This window comes from Cibotium barometz, chromosome 57 (genome assembly GCF_041138505.1).
Source record: "Cibotium barometz isolate CiBa-2024 chromosome 57, ASM4113850v1, whole genome shotgun sequence".
NCBI classification, from domain to species: Eukaryota; Viridiplantae; Streptophyta; class Polypodiopsida; order Cyatheales; family Cibotiaceae; genus Cibotium; species Cibotium barometz.
This window is the reverse complement of record NC_141102.1, coordinates 22,239,840-22,259,658: the sequence shown is the minus strand read 5'-3', so window position 1 is coordinate 22,259,658 and position 19,819 is coordinate 22,239,840. Positions and strand designations below refer to the sequence as shown.

The following is a 19,819-nucleotide window of genomic DNA, read 5'->3' as shown; positions in this document are numbered from 1 at the left end:
TGTCCAAAAAAAAAAAAGAACAAAATGAACATGAAATAAACTATTGGGTCCCGAGTACCCTTTGTAGGGCCCCCACCACGACTGGTGTATTTGCTTTATTAGAATGATGTAAATCTGTAAATAACAACTTGTGTTCTTGACTTGCACTCTTCACCTTGGTTGGAGCACTCCCCTTGGCTGTCCTGGCACTTGGAATGCAATAGCCCTTTGTGAATTATGAGATGAATGTACTACTTCCTGCTTGGGGTATTTATACCCACAAACAAGGCTGGTCGGCTGGCCCACCTGTTCTGAAATTCCCACAACTAGGTATTATTAGCAATAAATGCTTTTTATGCCATCGTTTTCACACCAATCACTGGTTGGCCACCTTGCTCATGCTCCTAACTGCTGTCCAAGCATGCACTGCCTGCATGGGCAACCTCAATGTTTAGCCACCTGGCTAGGCAAGACTTGTCGGCTACCTGGCCAGGCCTCTTGGGCTGGCCGATAACTTGCCCAGCCCCTTGATAGGTTGGTGGGCAAGGCCTAGGGCTTTCTTGGCCCCTCTTAGGTGGCCTAGAGCTTACCCAATGCCCAATTCAAGAGATGCCACATCTCCTTCCTGGGGTAGCCCTAAGGGCTGGCCCTGTCTACATGCTCCTAGAGATGCCTAGCAACTGGTTGCAAACCAACTACTCAGGTCACCTAACATCATTCCAAAGGGAGACTCACCATACGGACTGGCGCTACTTTGTGCGCAGGACAATGCACACCTGACCTTGGACGCGTAGAGTGGAACCCTGGCTGACTTGTCCCGAACTAGGCTCACATGGGACCAATTTCCACTCCAGGTCTTGCACCTTCTTATTCAAATATGTCCACGTGGCATCCAAGTGCAGTGAGCCTAATCCAGGACAAGTCAGCCAAGGTTCCACTCTACGCGTCCAAGGTCAGGTGTGCATTGTCCTGCACACAAAGCAGCGCCAGTCCGTATGGTGAGTCTCCCGTTGGAATGATGTTAGGTGACCTGAGGAGTTGGTTTACAACCGGCTACTAGGCAGAGAATTGCATGTAGACGGGGCCAACCCTTAGGGCTACCCCAGGAAGGAGATGTGGCATCTCTTGATTTGGGCATCGGGTAAGCTCTAGGCCACCTAAGAGGGGCTAGGAAAGCTTTAGGCCTTGCCCACCAGCCTATGGAGGGGCTGGGCAAGTTATCGGCCAGCCCAAGAGGCTTGGCCACGTAGCCGACAAGTCTTGCCTAGCCAAGTGGCTAAGCATCGAGGTTGTCCATGCAGGCTGTGTAGGCCTGGACAGCAGCCAGGAGCATGCAGGTGGCCAACCAATGATTGGTGTGAAAACGATGGCATAAAAAGCATTTATTGCTAATAGTACCTAGTCGTGTACACAGTCGCCTAGTATCTGCAGTTCCGTACAGTACCTGCAGGCGACCAGTACACCTGCAACTGTCCGTACAGTCTATCGCCCAGCTGTCAGCTGTCCGTACCATTCACCGTCAGCTGCACGCCTAGAACCTGCAGCTCCCGTACAGCACCTGCAGGCGACCAGTTCTGTTCAGAACTTTGCAGCTGCTCGTACAGTCAGACGTCAGCAGCAAAGCAGGGTCGCCCAATTCCGTACAGTACCTTGCTCTGTACTGTAGCCGTACAGTCGATCGTACCTGCTCCGTACAGCAATCCAGTACCTGCTGCGCATACCTGCAACTGACCTGTTGACAGCTGTTTCCGTACAATATCTGCTGCGTGTACCTGCTCCGTACAGTCGACCAGCTTCCGTACTATTGTTTCGAACAGCAAACAGTCGACTTGTACCTGCAAAAATCACATTTGTGGTAAGCTTTACAAGTTTTGAAATTTGGGCATTTTCTCTGTGAAAATTTTCTGGCAGATACAGGCAGATTTTCGTACAAAGAAATCTCTACAGGTTTTTTGTAAGGTTTTGGGTGCAATAACTTTGGGCCTTTTTGGGCATTTTGGCACTGTGTGAGCCATTTTTGTTGCTCTACTCGGTCAGTGGTGCATTGTGTTGCACATTCAGAGGATTGAGAGTGCAGGCATATTTGGGTAAGCTGTATTCAGTGGAGTACAGTTGCTTTCAGGGTTGTTGCTATTGGGTTTTTGATACACAGGTACAACATTGTGCATTGGCATAATGGCAAATCAACAGCAGAGTGATGTATTCACGTATTTGTCTAAGGAAGACAAGTTGGATGGCATGAACTACTCCTTGTGGAGTTTTATGCTGAGAAATGTGCTCGTGGCAAAAGGTCTTTGGGATTTTGTTAGTGGTGATGAACCACGTCCAGGTCCATTGGCTCCAGAGACTCCTCCCCAAGGGGGTGCTCGTGGAAGAGGACAACAGGCACAGGCACCAAGTCAGCCTCTACCTATTCAAAGAACAAATGCTCAGAAGACATGGGATGCCAGAGATGCACAAGCCTTATCACTTATTGCATTGTCAGTACAGAGGTCTATTATACCTCATATTCGTTCCGCTGGCTCTTCACGGAATGCATGGGTGACTTTGGAGCAGATGTATGCTGCTCGTAATGAGGCACGAATCTCATTTTTGAAAAGAGAGCTGGAAAATCAGAAAATGCATGAAGGAGATGATATGTCTAGCCACTTGAACAAGCTACAGGATTTGAGAGAGCAACTCATCAATGTGGATGAGATTATTCCTGAAACACAGCTTGTATCCACCATCTTAAACTCTTTGCCAAGATCCTACTTGGCTTTTCATACCTCTTTGAACCTCAGCATGAGGAATGCTGTTGAGCCCCTTAAGTATCAGGAACTTGTTGCTCTCTTGCTACAAGAAGAGCAAATCAGGAAGAACATGAATATGAATACAAGTGCTGAACAAGCATTTACGATAGGTCAAAAAGGGAAAGGCAAATCTCAACCAAAGAGTTCAAATCAGAATTCAGGTGATGGTGGTTTATCTCAGGATACCAAGAAAGGTGATGGACAGCCCAAGAAGAAGGGCAAATGCCATTACTGTAAGAAGCCAGGTCACTACATCACAGAGTGTAGGAAGAGGATTGCCAAAGAGAAGGCAAAGGAATCTAGAATGTCTGTAAATGATGCCTCTAAAGCTCCTCCGGAGACTACTTCTTTTGTTGAGGACAGGGATTACTGTTTCTACACATGCAGCTATGATGCCTCTTGGTCTTCACAGGCACTCAGTGTGACAGAGCATGCATGTACTTGGTATTTTGATAGTGGTGCTTCAAAGCATATCACATCTCGCAGGGATTTGTTTTGTCATGTAGGCCCTGCCCCTGTTGGCAAAACTGTTCAGTGTGCCAATAATGCTTCATATCCAGTTCGTGGCATTGGGGAGATTCAGCTCACAGCCATTGATGGCTCTATTCTTCGTCTTACAGATGCCTTATATGTACCAGGGATAAAGAAGAATTTGTTGTCCATTTCTTCTTTAGCACAGTGTGGTATGCAAGTCCACTTTGATGATGACAAATGCATGGTCAGAGACAAAGCTAATGCTTTGACCTTGATGCTTACTGGTACATTATGTCATGGACTTTATCAGTTGGATGCATTTCAGCCAGTGGATCAGTCTGCTTATAATGCATTCACTCTTACTCCAGCTATGGTTGATGCGGAGTTATGGCATGCTCGCATGGGGCATGTAAATTTTGGTAGTCTTATGCTTATGCAGCAACATAACATGTTGACAGACCTACCTCTTATGGAGAAGCCTCCAGATCACATATGTGAAGGATGTATTTTGGAAAAAATGCATCGGTTTTCCTTCCCACGTGATCAGGCTCTACGAGCAACTGCAAAGTTGCAACTTATACACAGTGATCTTTGTGGTCCCATGCAGACGAAGTCATTAGGAGGTTGCTGCTATTTTGCTACATTTATTGATGACTTCTCTCGTATATGCTGGGTCTATCCGTTGACACAGAAATCACAGATATATGATGCATTTTTGGCCTTTGTAGCACTTGCTGAAACAGAGTCAGGATGCAAGGTTAAGACTCTCCGTTCTGACCGAGGGGGGGAATATGTGTCACACATGTTGAATTCCTTTCTTGAAAGTAGAGGTATCAAACATCAGTATACTACTCCTTATACTCCACAGCAAAATGGGGTTGCAGAAAGGAAGAATCATGGAGATGGCCAGATGTATGTTAAAGGCAAAGAAGCTACCACATATCTTTTGGGTGGAAGCTGTAATGTGTGCTTGTCATATTTTGAATCGATGTCCCACAAAGGCATTGGTTTCCATTACTCCTTTTGAAGCTTGGCATGGCCGCAAGCCTTCGGTATCACACTTTCGTACTTTTGGGTGTCTTGCATATGCACACATACCCAAAGAGTTGAGGAAGTTGGATGATAAAGCCACAAAAATTCAAAATGCATTTTTGTTGGGTATAGCCGTGAGAGCAAGGGCTACCGGTTATATGACCCACTATCCAAGAAGATATTCACTAGTCGGGATGTGATTTTTGATGAAAAATCAGAAATATCCATGGCTGGTTATGATGCAAATCAGGCTGAAAATGATGTGTTTGAAGGTCTACTACCTATGGAGTTTCATTCCACAGTTGGTGATCCAACCCATGAGGGTGCAGGGCAGCCAGCCAATCATGAAGGTGGTGCAGAAATTCAACAGCAAATTGAGCCAGAAGTTGAGCCAAATATGGGGCAACAAGCTCCACAGGTCAGACACATACCTAGATGGTATTTGAGGACATTACAGGACAGCCATCTAGAGGGTCCTCTTGCTGGTCGTACTCGTAGGGAGACACGGACCAATGGGCATGCACACATCATGGATTTGAATATGGTTATGGCAGCCAGTTTATAGGATGATGATGAGCCTGATTCATTTGTGGATGCACGAGACAATGTGCATTGGAACAAAGCCATGCAGGATGAGCTTGATTCTATTAAAAGGAATCAAACATGGGATTTGGTTGATCTGCCCAAAGGCAAGAAAGCCATTGGTACTAAGTGGGTCTATAAGTTGAAAAGACATGCAGATGGATCCATTGACAGGTACAAAGCCCGTCTAGTTGCAAAGGGCTATGCACAGAAGAAGGGCATTGATTATGAGGAGACATTTGCTCCTACATCCCGTATGTCGACACTTAGGTGTGTCATTGCATTGGCTGCACATCGTGGTTGGGTTGTTCATCAGTTGGACATCAAGACTGCTTTCCTACATGGGGACCTCGAGGAGGAAGTTTATGTACATCAGCCCATAGGTTTTGCAGAACATGGTCGTGAAGGGAAAGTATGCAGGCTGAAAAAGGCCTTGTATGGTTTGAAACAAGCTCCACGAGCTTGGTATGCAAAGATAGATGCTTTCCTGCTCACTCAAGGCTTTGTGAACAGTCCATCAGAAGCCACTTTGTATGTAAAGAAAGAAGAGAAAGATCTGTTGGTCATTAGCCTTTATGTAGATGATCTTTTGCTCATGGGATCAAATGATGACAAAATTGCAGCCTTTAAAGAGATACTGCAACAGACATTAGACATTTGACATGTCTGATTTGGGGCTCGTTATTTGGGCATACAGTTTGTGCAGGATAACAGAGGCATTGGGTTGTTGCAATCTCGGTATGTTGCTAAACTTCTGGAGAAGTTTAAATTTCAGGATTGCAAGCCTATCAGCACTCCTATGGAGCCTGGGATGAAACTGTCACTACAAGATGACAGTATTTTATTTGATGCCACTACATATGCTCAGGCTGTTGGGTGCCTTATTTACTTGTGTACTACACGGCCAGATATTCAGTATGCCGTATCTCAGTTGAGCAAATTCATAAAACAAAGGTTAAAAAGAATGCTATAAAGAAAACAAGTGCAATACACTTACCACCTGTTCACACGCAACAAAACTCGTCAAAAGACAGAGCAAACTTCACGACTCACTGGCAGGCGTCCCCGCTCAGTAAGTAGCACGTCAAACAAGCAAACACAAAAATACAAGTCATGCGGAAACAGTTCCAAACATGCAAAACATGAATGCATGTGCAAACAGTATCATGGACATATCTCCCATTCATGGAACAAGTACTAAACATCTGTCGGGCACAATGATGGCACGACAGAAAACATAAATCCCGGTCTTCCTATGGAGTGACAGTCCCATAGGTAAGACACAGATCCAGGCACAAGCCTCCCTATGGAGTGACAGTCCCATAGGCAAGACACGGCACAAATTCTGGCTCTTCCATGATGGCGTGACAATCCCATGGATAGAACACATTCCAGGTCATACACGGGTGGATAGAACACATTCCAGGTCATACACGGGTGGCACCAGTCTGGCTCCCGTCCATACGACACCATCCTGCTAACACACGGGTGGCACCAGTCTGGCTCCCGTCCATGTTATGCAAAAATACTGGCCCCTTCACATGAGACACCGGACTGGCCTCAAGTGAACGAGACACAAATCTGGAGACGGACCAAATGGTCGGCCAATTGGTGACATCCCCCCGGGCTTCTAAAGAGTTGTCCTCAACTGAAAAGCCTCAAGATATGCTTGCAACAACTGTGGGTAGTCAACAAAATAATCCTCATTTACCCACTTTGCATCAATGGGCAAATAATTCTTGAACTTCACAAGGTATCTCCTGGAAAGCTTTCCTGCTTTCGCTCCTTGTGAAAGACAATCTGTTCTGGCTGGAGGATCTCCTCAAGCTCATCTATCTCTGGCGGATCTTCTATGACAGGCTCGTCAGGATCTAGCCCGACATATTTCCGAAAAAGACTCACATGAAATGCATTGTGAATCTTCCAATGACTAGGTAAAGCAAGTCTGTAGGACACTTCATTGATCTTTTGAATCACCTTGAAAGGTCCATAATAGCGAGAAGAAAGCTTAGGATATGATCCTTCTCGTTCGGGCCTCTTCCGAAGCCTAGCCTTCTCAAATTTCAGCAAAACCCAATCACCTTCTTTGACTTGCATGTCCCTTCTATGCTTGTCAGCAGCCATTTTATGCTTATCTTGTGACCTTGCAATGGCTGTCCGTACTTGAGCAAAGGCTACATCCAAGTCACGAACATACTCATCAGCTGCGAAAATCTCATCCTTTGTACGAAGGATGGGTGGCAATACCACTCTGCCATAAATAATCTCAAACGGGGCCTTTCCCGTGGAGGCATGAATCGTATTGTTGTAGGCAAATTCAACAAGTGGAATATACTTCTCCAATGCAGTCTTTTGATCTGCCACATAACACTTCAACAAATCCAACACGGCTGAATTTGCAGCTTCACTTTGGCCATCCGTTTGGGAATGATAAGCTGATGAAAACGCAAGTTTAGTGCCCATATTATCAAATAAAGCCCTCCAGAAGAGGCTCGTAGTCCTGGGATCTCTATTCCCAACAATGGATTTAGGCATACCATGATGTTTGAAAATGTTAGCAAGAAAAAGCTTTACCATATGATCAACTTTAATGGTTTTCTTGACGGGCAAGAAATGAGCTTGCTTGCTAAATCTGTCCACAATGGTCCAAATAGCATCATTCCCATGCTGGGATCTAGGCAAGTCCATAATAAAATCCATAGTAATACTTTCCCAAGGTTGCGAGGGAATAGGCAATGGCTGAAGCAAACCTGGAGGTTTTTGCCTGTCGAATTTTACCTTTTGGCAAGTAATACATGCACGCACATATGCCTCAATGTCTTTACGCATGCTTGGCCAAAAGAAATATCTCTCAATCATGCGTGTAGTGGGCAGGATACCTCTATGACCAGCATAAGGTGGAGCGTGACATTCCTCCATAACCTTTTGCAAATCCTTCACCACACATAGGCAGTTATCCTTCATAAGATAACCCTCGTTGATAACACATGAGGCATGTGAGTGACCAACCATCAAATCAGTCCATATATGGCAAAAATCAGCATCCAAATGATACAAATCTCGCATAGCAGATAAGTCCCCATGAGAGGCCACTGAAACTACAGCCACATAAGGCCTCCTGGATAATGCATCTGCCACCACATTTTTCTTTCCCGGAGTATGCACAATCTGAAAATGAAACATGGAAAGAAAGTTTGCCATTCTCATCTGCTTCTCCGAAAGCTTTGTTTGAGATAGAAAGTATCTCAAGCTTTGATGATCTGTCTTGACTACAAATTCAGCCCCAAGAAGATAATGTTTCCATATCTTTAAGGCATGAATTACAGCCAAGAGCTCTTTCTCATAGATATCCATATGAAGCTCAGCATCATGCAAACGACGGCTCTCATATGCAACTGCATGCCCTTCTTGATTTAGGACAACCCCTATACAATCACCACAAGCATCACATTCTACTACGAATGACCTTTGCAAGTTAGGAACAATCAATACGGGTCCACATATGATAACATGCTTGAGGCTGTTCTTTTGGAGTCCATTTGAAAGTGGTTTTCTTCTTTGTGAGATCATGTAGAGGGGTGGCTATCATAGCAAAATGCCTTATGAAACGCCTATAATATGAAAACTACGTACTTGATGTACATTTTGCAATTCTGGCCAATTCCGAATGATTTCTATCTTTGCAGGATCCATTGTTACTCCATCCTTGGATACAATGTGACCCAAATAATGTATCTCGGAAAGAAAGAACTCACTTTTCTTAGCATTAATGAAAAGTTTATGCTTCTGCAACTCTTCAAACGCTCTGACCAAATGAGTTCTATGTTCCTGCTCATTCTTGGAGAAAACCAAGATGTCATCAAAGAATACACCTATGAATTTGCGATGGGATCGGAATATCCTATCCATCATACGATTAAATGTGGCAGGAGCATTGGTGAGGCCAAAAGGCATCACCAAAAATTCATATAATCCAAAAGTTGTCCTGAATGCAGTTTTATGGACATCTTGTGGCACCACTCGTATTTGGTGATAACCACTCTTCAAATCAAGACGGCTGAAACAAGCCGAGCCATCAAGCTTAACCAAAATGTCATCAATACACGGAATTGGGAATCTATTCTTGATGGTAAGCTTATTTAAAGCTCTATAGTCCATACACATGCGGAATGACCCGTCTTTCTTTTGAACAAGAAGCACGGGAGAGCAATAAGGTGAGGAACTAGGCTTAACCAAACCTTTCTCTAAAAGCTCATTTACCTGCTTCATGATCTCTTCTTGTTGTGTGGCACTCACACGGTATGCGGGTTTGTTAGGTGGAGAACTGCCTGGCACAAGATCTATGCGATGATCCTCGGGCCTTTGGGGAGGTAGTTCACCTGGCAATGTATCAGCAAAACAATCACTGAATGCATGAAGAAAATTCAGCCTATCGTAAGTCATAGCATCCACATTTTGATGACTTGGTGCAATGCTATCACGAACAAAAACCAAGTACTCAGAAAGACTCTTTTTCATTGCTTTATTAATCTAGATGTGAGATACAAGTGGGATGGAATCCCCTTCTTTGCCGGCATCAATGAAATGCATGCGGCCTCTATACATAAAAGAAATCATATTGGTCTTGTACTCTTTGCGGGGCTCAAGCCTATGATGCCATGGCTTGCCCAACAATACATCACATCCATTAAGTGGTGCGACTAAGAAATGCTCATTATCAAGGTAGCCCTGGATATGTATGCGCAACTTCCCTATTAGTGGGATAACCTGCACCTCTTTACCAACAAAGGCAGCTTTTGCTTCAATCTGAGGTCCCATGTTCTCAACCTCAATATCCAAGGTAGCTGCCGTTTGTATAGAGATGTAGTTATCGGTTGCACAATCATCAAACATGAATAAGGCGGGTTGATCCTTGATTTGACCCCATGCTTTGCATACCATCTGCTCTTTTGCATCATGTTTTGTGTTTCCCTGCACATCAAGAACTGCATGCACATTAGCCTTGGTCTGCTTGTCCTCGTGCTTTGGTTTGCGGTCAGGGCATTGTCGAAACATGTGCTCTTTGTTGCCACAAGAAAAACATTTTCCCTCCTTGGCATATTGCTCTCTTTGCTCGGGGGTCAAGCCAAATTTGTTCTTCTTTGGCTCTTGATCTTTAGATGAGGTATTTTCAGCTTTACCTCCCTTCTCAATCTCCCGGAAGTTCTTTTTAGGTGGCTGTCCACCTTTTTGCAGATTTGGGACAGCCTTGTCTTTGCCCTTTAAACCGCCTTGATCTTGCTTAATTTTGAGCACCAATTGCTCTGTAGCAAAAGCAGAGGCTGTAAGCTGTTGCAAAGTATGTTTCGGATGCAATTCAATGCCCGAACGATAAGCTGGTTGCAATCCGGAGCGAAACTTCCTCTTTCTTTCATCCCCTGTGATTTGCATAAAAGGAGTTACCTCAAGCAACACTTTCCAAAACTTATTGACATACTATTGCACACTTTCATTATCTCTTTGCTCAAGTCTATCCCACTTTTGGGTGAGAGTTTGCTCCGCATTTGGTGGCAAGAACTGAGCATAAAATCTATCCTTAAACTCTTTCTAGGTGCAAATGGGGTCTTTGGTGATCTTTTCAGTGATCCACCAATGCGCAGCGGTCCCCTTCAAGAACATGCTAGCATGGCGTACTTTAGACTTCTCAGTAAAGTCCTCATCGCTAAAAGCAATGTCAAACTGTGCCACAAATGCTAACACTTTGGAAGCATCATGCTCTCCATGAAAAACATCAAGCTTAACGGACTTGTCACCTGCTTTAAATTCCTTGAGCTTTCTGGCATGAGGCTCATGGTCCTCTCTTTTTCTTTTCCCCTTTTCTAACGGGGCAGCCCTATCTGCATGGGCTCCATGGGCCATCATGGAAGTTTCATGAAGCACGGTGGCATGTGCTCCACGAACTTGAGAATCAGATGCATGTGACTTTCCTGCATAAGGCAATGTCTCTCCATGAGACAACTCAGTAGGCAAAGCTCTTCTAGTGGCAGACCTGTCACCCCTTTCATGGGATACATGTCTTGAATGCATGTGACCATCATGCCCTCCATGAGGGCTAGCATACATATACATGTCAACCTTTGTGCCTTGTGGAGAAGATGCATGACGAGAGGTGACTGTCACCTCTTCCCTTTGCATAAATGACCTCAACCTTTGAGATGCGGGATCTCCATCATAGTTACCGCGGAACAGGAACGTTCCGGGAACGTCGGATGCTAGAACGGGAGCAGGAACGGGAGCGGATCGGGAACGTCGCGGAACGCTACGTCATATGACATGTCAGCATATGACACAAAAAAATGTAACTTTTTGTATACGGATAGCCAAATATGCTTCATAATATTTGCTCCCCCAAGACATGAACATACATTTCTACAAGCAAAACTTTAAAAAAAAAATCCGGAACGTTTCGGGACGTTCCGGGAACGTGCCTTCGCCCGGAACGGCGTTCCGGCGTTCCAGGGAGGCAGAACGACGTTCCGTGGTAACTATCTCCATGCTTCAAGCGAGGTGGATTTCTGAATTTCAGCTCTCTATCTTCCCCCTCTTTGATGTCACCTTTGCGGAGGAGGTAGGAAAGTGCCAACTCCCTTGGCTTCTTGCCCACTTCCCGTGCCATGGACTCAAAAGTCACGTCTACCATTGCATCGGCTTTCCTTGCTTCAATGGCACTTTGCACATGGGAATCTTCATGCAAAAATTTCAGCTCTTGCTCTTGTGCCTGCAAAAGCTTTCTCATATGCTCCAATTCAGCCCTCGTTGCATCAGGCTCTTCTTCTTGCATGACTGTCTTTCCTCAAGACAGTTGTATCCTTGAATCACTATCATTTACCCTCTCAAGGGGCTTGTGCCTTCCTTGTAAAGCATCAGAACCACGCGAGGCACTTGATGGGCCCCTCGAATTAGGCACTTCCAAAGGGTTGCCTTGGCTGTCCATTGTGTTAAGTGTGCTAGAAGCGGGGTGTCCAATACACAGGTTCGTTTCCCCACTAAGAAGAGGGAAATAACCGTGCTCTGATACCAATGAAACCAATCACGTCAAGTGGGAATAGACTCCGTTGGACACCCACACGCGTAATAGCACAACTTAAATTTCACAATTTGAATGGACAACTTAACAACAACTGAAAACTGAAATTAAATGAAATGTTGATCAATGTATACCAGCACTGGGGCCGGAACGAGCCGACCCCCCCTCACTATATGATATATTATTGGGAGTATTTAAAAGATACAATGCTCCATGGGTTCAATGAACCAGATGATGTCCATGTACAACTGAGATGAATACAGTTACCAAACAAGAGACTCGAAGTAGACGTTCGAAGGAGAGCAATCCACTTCAGTAGTTTAGTCTCTACGATCCTGTGCCTTCACTGGAATCCGCAGAGAGCGCCCCACTGGTGTTCCACGACCACGCAGAAACAGGCGCTCCCGTACTAACGCCTGGCTCTAGTGATCTCGACACCCATGGACCGTGGTTCTCCAGAAGCTTGGACTACCCAGCACCGAACGGGTGTTAACAGTAGAGAGTATCCCTTATCAGATTTACATCAAAGTTCTTTACTTAAATCTCAATCCACTTACTTGTAGCTCGCTAGTGGAAGACAAATACCCGAAGCGTCTAAGTGCAGCTGCTAGAGATGGACACCAACGCGCACAGCAGCCTACTAGCAAGAAGGAAGAGTACGCAGCCGCCTGGAGGTCTGAGCGCAGCCGCTTGCTGAATGGAGAGGAGGCCTGGGCGCAGCCACTTGTGGAGGTCTGGGGGCGCAGCCGCCTGTGGAAGAGGGCGCAGCCGTCTGAGGAGGAGGGCGCAGCCGCTTGCAAGGGGAGGAGCGCAGCCACCAGCAAAAGAGAGGCGCAGCCGCCTGTGGAAAGGAGGCGCAGCCGCCTGCAGAGGAGAGACGCAGCCGCCTGTGGAAAGGAAGTGCAGCCGCCTGCAGAGGAGAGGCGCAGCCGCCTGTGGAAAGGAAGCGCAGCCGCCTGCAGAAGAGAGGCGCAGCCGCCTATAGCCGCCTGTGGGACGCGCAACCGCCTGCAGAAGAGAGGCGCAGCCACCTGTGTAGAGAGAGCAGCCCACCAGCGTGCAGCAACCTAAGAGCAAGTCCAGAGGAACTGTGCGTAGCTGAATATATGCACGAGGAGGTTCACTCCTAAGAGCAGCCCACCAACGTGCAGCAACCTAAGAGCAAGTCCAGAGGAACTGTGCGTAGCTGAATATATGCACGAGGAGGTTCACTCCTAAGTGATGGAAGAGGGTGCATGATAAACAGTTGGCCGGCCCACAGTTGCATGGAGGTGGCCAGTTCCAAAGTCTCAAGGTAGGTGGCCATGCACCCACCCCCACACATGAGATTGAGGGGTTTCCCTCCCCACCTTGCCCCATACGTGGGTGCCCACCCTACCAAGGACATCATTAAATATTTGGGGAGGGTGTCCACTCATTAATGAGCATGAACCTGCAACCTTATAAAAACAAAGGTTAAAAAGAATGCTATAAAGTAAACAAGTGCAATACACTTACCACCTGTTCACACGCAACAAAACTCGTCAGAAGACAAAGCAAACTTCACGACTCACTGGCAGGTGTCCCCGCTTAGTAAGTGGCACGTCAAACAGGCAAACACAAAAAATACAAGTCATGCGAAAACAGTTCCAAACATGCAAAACATGAATGCATGTGCAAACAGTATCATGGACATATCTCCCGTTCATGGAACAAGTACTAAACATCTGTCGGGCACAATGATGGCACGACAGAAAACATAAATCCCGGTCTTCCTATGGAGTGACAGTCCCATAGGTAAGACACAGATCCAGGCACAAGCCTCCCTATGGAGTGACAGTCCCATAGGCAAGACACGGCACAAATACTGGCCCTTCCATGGCGTGACAATCCCATGGATAGAACACATTCCAGGTCATACACGGGTGGCACCAGTCTGGCTCCCGTCCATACGACACCATCCTGCTAACACACAGGTGACACCAGTCTGGCTCCCGTCCATGTTATGCAAAAATACTGGCCCCTTCACATGAGACACCGGCCTGGCCTCAAGTGAACGAGACACAAATCTGGAGATGGACCAAATGGTCGGCCAATTGGTGACACTCGGCCTGTTTCCTTCACCCAACTGCTTCATGCACAAGTATATAAGAGTTTGCTCTCTTTTATTCATTTCATCAATCATGCATTGCCCTATTTGCTAGCTCTTGTACTCTGTAACCTCAAGCTAATAAAGCTCTAGTTCTTGCTTGCAATCTTTCTCACTCTCATGTTTATTTGCTTCCGCTTGTGCACATTCTTTCATGGTATCATTCGCCTAGGCTCTGGTTGCTGCACAATCTGCTTCTCTTTGTTTTCTGCTTCCCTAGATTCTCCAGGCTGTAGATCCTTCAAACAGTGGCTGCGTTTCTTCTTTCTTAGCTGCGTTTTTTGCTCTACAAGCTCTCCAACTGCTGTCGGCCAGCCCCCAGGCTGCGTTTTCTTCTACAGAGGCAAGTGGAGGAGTTCTAGCAGCAAATTCAGTAAGTGCATCAGACACGTGGCACACCAGCTCTTCTCCCTCCAAGATCCCCTCCCTCTTCCGGTAGGAGGTTCCCGGTGGTGTGTTTTTTGGGTTTCTTTTGCTGCTGTCCAACCTGCACCTTCAGAGGGGGCTATTAGTCCCTAGTTGGATCCTGTGGAAAGGTGCTTGAGAGAGCACGTGGATTGCTTAGCTACAAAGGTTGTTTGAGACATAGCTTCTTTGAGGCAGACATGGGTCCCCCCCTGCACGAACAAGGAGGACAAGCTCAGTGGTTCAAACTATGATCACTGGAAGCTACAGATGAAGGTCTAGTTCACACACAAGGAACTTTGGGAGATTGTTCAGGGCCACGAACGAAAGCCCAAATGCCCTACCAGCTCTAGGAAGTGGACTCAGGACCACGAGGATGCCTTTCTCACCGAACTTTCAGCTTGGGAGAATCAAGACTCAAAAGCTCACTCTGCACTTGTACGAGCCATCTCACCAAAGGTCTCCCCCGCCGTACAAACATTGGAATGTGCTGCCTCTGTTTGGAGAAAGGTGACAGATCTATATGCACGGGACTCTACAATGCGGTCAGTCAACCTATTGGGTCAGCTTTTTTCCCTAGAGTTTTCAGCAGGGACTTCCATGCAGTCATTTGTGATGAAAGTTAAGGTAATTCATGACCAATTAGTGGCAATGGATACTGCCCTGACCTCTTCTCAATTAGCTGCTCTCCTCCTCATCAGGCTTCCTGCAGATTATGACATGGTTTCCCGAGCTTTGCGGGTTCAGATCACAACACGTTCCCTCGAGTTTGATGATCTGTGTACTCTCCTCTTGGAAGCGGAATCCATCCTAGTTTCACAGAGGAAATTGAATGTTTCATCGTCTATTGGACCTCATCAGGCACTCTCGATGGTGCAAAAGAAAGTTTGGAGTCGGTGTTACAAGTGTGGGAAGAAAGGCCACCTGTAAGGATTGTCAGTCCAAGGACAAAGGCAAAGCCAAGGACAAGGGCAAGTCTTCAAAGAAGGGCAAAGACAAGTCACATGACACTGACACTGACTCGTCTAGTGATAACCCCAGCTCTCCCAAGGCCTTACAGTCTGGAGAGAACATGACTGGTGTCCTACTCTGATCCTAAGGGCATCTCCCCACGTGCCATCTTCCAAAAACGGCTTGTGGGCGGGAGAGGGGACTTTCAAAAGCTCTCTTATATTAAATCTGGAGCATGGGACCCGTGTGTCGGAGTTCCAAGTATGAAGACAGGCAAGTTCACTTGATGGTCCGAATGAGTTCCAAGATCAACCAAGTTTCCTTCATGGTTCGGATGAGTTCCAAAACTATTGGTCAGCAGAGACTATGGACAGGATGTGTTTCATGTTTATTTGTTCGAGGTTATTGGATGTGATGTGTTCACAGTTCTACTTTGAGTTTGGAGCCAAGCAGATTTTCTTTTGCTCTTTATAGTGGCATTATGTTTTCTGAAGACAACAAGCTGACATGTGCATTTTCCGAGGTGTACTCACTACTGGCCATGCTAAGGTGTCCATGGTCACACCTTCGTCATCAGTTTTCTTCTGACTTTTTTGTACACTTCAAGATGTAGAGGGGGTGTTAAAATATTGCATCTCTATTTATGCTGTCGTGGAGTCCTGTCGGCTTGTTTCCTTCAGCCGACTTCATGCACAAGTATATAAGAGTTTCCTCTCTTTTATTCATTTCATTAATCATGCATTGCCCTATTTGCTGGCTCTTGTACTCTGTAACCTCAAGCTAATAAAGCTCTAGTTCTTGCTTGCAATCTCTCTCTCTCATATTTATTTGCTTCCGCTTGTGCACATTCTTTCATGACGTACCAATAGCTTTCTTGTTAAAAGGCAAGTCAACTAAATCCCAAGTGCCATTCTTCAAAATGGAAGCATAGTTACCAATTTTTGCCGCTCATAGGCGGCCACACCTAGGCGCTTATTTATCCACCCGTAGGCGATGCCGCCGAGGAAGCACCAAGGGGGATTTTGAACCCAAGACCTCTTGGTTCTAGGCAAACACCTTCACCACTTAAGCTATCACCTCATTGGCAATGGAAGTATATTCTTGCTGCATAGCGTGCATCCAATTGAGATCCTCTTGTGCTTCATCAAGAGAGACTGGCTCTTCTTCATCACACAAGTTGATCATAAGGGTGCATCAAATGGAGAGGATGAAGACCTAATGAACCCAAACCTAAGCAATTGTGCAAGTTGCATCTCCAACTCAGCTTCCAACGGCTTGAAAAGACGATACGGAAACTTACGAGCGGGGGCAAGGGTGATAGCGAAATAATTTTTAGGGCAGCTGAAGAGAGGGGGGGGAGGGGGGGGAGAGAGACGAAGGCAGAAAAAAAGGGGGCTACAGGAGAAAAAGGAAGAAAGGGAGTGGGGTAAGGAAGGTTGCCTAGAGGGAAGGGAGTGCAGCAAAGAAGGGGCGGAGAGGAAAGTGGGCTGCACTTGGGCAAGGGGGGAAGAGAGAGGGGGGGGGGTGTAAAAGAAAGAGAGACAAGGCACAAGGTGGGCGACAGCCCCACTACGCCAGAAGCTCCAGCTCAAACCACCCTAGTAAATTCTTTGACATGTTTTTCGCTTCACTACAAGAGCTCAAAAAAGTGGGGTCTATTAAGCAAGGATAATACACAGTGAGAGAAACTGAAGCATGGCACACATATAAGATGGAGACCAAAACAACCACGCAAGTGGCTTTCTCTGGTCAGGCTGGCTGACCAATGTCCAGTCCTGCTTCTATTTTGGCATCCACACCTGCAGCCTCAGGCAGCATCACCCTTTAGAGGTAGACCTATTCAAAGCCCTCTTCAGTCTTAGGAACAAACAGAGGAGCAGCAGTAGGCAAGCAACCCTGGATATGTCAGCTTTTTCGTTTTGAAGCTTTCACATTCCCCCAACTCTCACACACCTAGAATGGTTCTTGGTGGTTGCACCATTTGAAGCATGGAACAGAAGACATACAGTTTCCCGCACTTGTCATCTCTCTTCTAGCATTTGAAGATATTTAATGTGACGGAAAAATAAACACCAAAGCATGTACTAGGTACCTGTGTTTACATGTAAAGTTGCTGCCCAAAGGAGGAGTTCAAGTTATCATCAATCCACCATCATGAGTTTAGAAGTTAATAAAATGATTTGTGGTAGAACTCCACTTGGGGGTATCGTGGATTAGAAAAGGACAACACATACGTTTTAACCCACACCCTGGTATAGTCCCGTATACTCAAAGGGGAGAAACTGAAGGCTCAAAACCTAGGCTAAAACCTTGTGTTCTTAAAATGCCATTTGTCCATGTCTAAATTATTGACTTTTTAGCGCTTTAAGCTAGAACCTCAAACCTTCAAGATGTCGTATAAGCCTAAGGCCTTAGATAAAAGGCCATGACTTCTCACTGTGATCATTTTTACCTTGTTCTTGGAAAAATGCCATTAAACTTTTTCCCAATAGAGGATATCAGTGCTTACACATGATGATGTCAGAATCAAGTGGCACAAAACATGCTTACCAGATTTCATGTCCACTCTGTCGACCTTGCCGTATTTGACAAACAAACGTTCGATTTCTGACGACCAGGCATCATATTCGAAATTGCCACAGAAGATAGGTCTCAAGTTAGCCAGCTTGCAAGTGGAGAACGGAAGGCTGGGGCCTCCCCGATCTGCAAAAAGAAAAGCAATGGTGTGAGGTGGAAAAACATACACATCAGATCAGCATGTGGCTGTTCATAAACCCTAGAATCCTCTTTCTTATCAGAAAGCCTAAGATCCTCTTTCCGTGGGGAAGAACGCTAAAATCCACTGTTTGCGTATGGGAACCCTCGACTGTGCCACACATATAAGCATTGGACGGCAGAAGTTGGTCTCGAATCAAGATGCTTTGTCATAAACCCTAGAACGTTCTGTATGCATATTAAGAAACCTTAAACTCTTCCTTCTATAGAAAACCACTGTAATAAAGGCTCATTGACGATACTGGCGCGCACAACACCCACATACACAGAGCTCACCTGTGCTGCAAACTGTCGGGCGACTCACTGCTTCTCTTTGGCTTCCATGCTCTTGCTTAACATACACTATATCAAATTGCACACTAATGTCGGATCCATTAGTGTGGATCAAATAATTATTAGTAGGGTGAGGAACCGAACTCATTGTATGTACATTTGAGGGTGCTTATTCACTCTTTCACATTAATTAATTTTTTTTAGGGTCCTTATATTTAATTTTTCATAAAAAACATTAGCACCATTAAGGTTTGGAACCTTAGTGTAGGTGGCTAATTTTTTCAAGTCTCTCTCCTCCCGCACAGCTCTCTTTCTCTCTCCCCCCAAGCCCGTGTTTCGCATGCGCTCCTTCATCAGCTCTCTCCCTCTCTTCCATCTACTGCCCTCCACTTGCACTCCTTCTCCATTGCCCGCATCCCTGTCTCTAGCTCTTTCTCTTGTCTTCCAACTCCTCCCTCTCTCTCTGTCTTGTGCATGCCTCTATCTCCACCCCTCCCCCTCTGCATTCCCTTGTAGGGCGAGTTTGGACGATTTGCAGGAAGGTCAAACAAGAAGAGACATGCATTGTTCTGTCTAACGAGGTTGGACGATGCGCCTATACGTTGGATCGAGAAGCATGTAGAAGAGGGGAAAGAGACAAGCACGTGTCCACATCGAGACAGTTGCTAAATTAAAATCAAATGTTACTAATTAAGGAAATTTATCCCATAAAACATGATGGAAAATTATCCTTCAAAACCTTAATGAAACCTTTAATCCTTTTGAGTGAATACACACTCATTAATTAATGCGCATTCAAAAGGAAGTTGTGGGTACATATTCAGCCCCTTTGGACGCCTTAATTAATGAGAGGGATTTGTTATTTTTCCCCTAAGATTTATGAGGTTTCCAACCTTAATATTGAAGTTTATCCTTGAATGTAGAAAAGTTTGGCGAGCATCAAGCAGGAGATTTGTAAGCGAGTGTGGTTAGCATACAACTCCTCTCTCTAGCATCAACAATAGACTCTCTCTCTCTCTCTCTCTCTCTCTCTCTCTCTCTCTCTCTCTCTCTCTCTCTCTCTCTCTCTCTCACACACACACACACACACACATTTCTATCTCACAAGCAAAATGGTGGGGCAAGGCGCATAGTGGGAGCTAAGAGAGATCGCTCTATTTCTCTCTCTGCTTCCTAACTCCCAAGGAAGCACGACTCTCCACTCTCTCTCTCTCTCTCTCTCTCTCTCTCTCTCTCTCTCTCCCCAACATCATTGATCACCATTAATGTTAAACGAAAAGTCACATGTTTTAGGATTATTTATATATGAATATTATGCATCTATCCTCTTGGTTTCAATAAGTTTTTCTTGGTCAACAATAA

At 45.7% G+C, this 19,819-nt stretch overlaps 1 protein-coding gene across 1 annotated transcript in view; it reads right to left on the bottom strand.

The window, feature by feature from the left end:
- The window catches only part of LOC147606557 (uncharacterized), an 89,192-nt gene extending 70,549 nt beyond the window's left edge, over positions 1-18,643 (bottom strand). Inside the window, exons 1-2 of the mRNA XM_086791699.1 lie at positions 18,461-18,643; positions 17,960-18,112 (exon numbers count right to left, since the gene is read on the bottom strand). The gene's annotated coding sequence lies outside the window, so the exon portion shown is untranslated. The remainder of the gene's footprint in view (positions 1-17,959; positions 18,113-18,460) is intronic.
- Between the last annotated feature and the right edge of the window lie 1,176 nt (positions 18,644-19,819).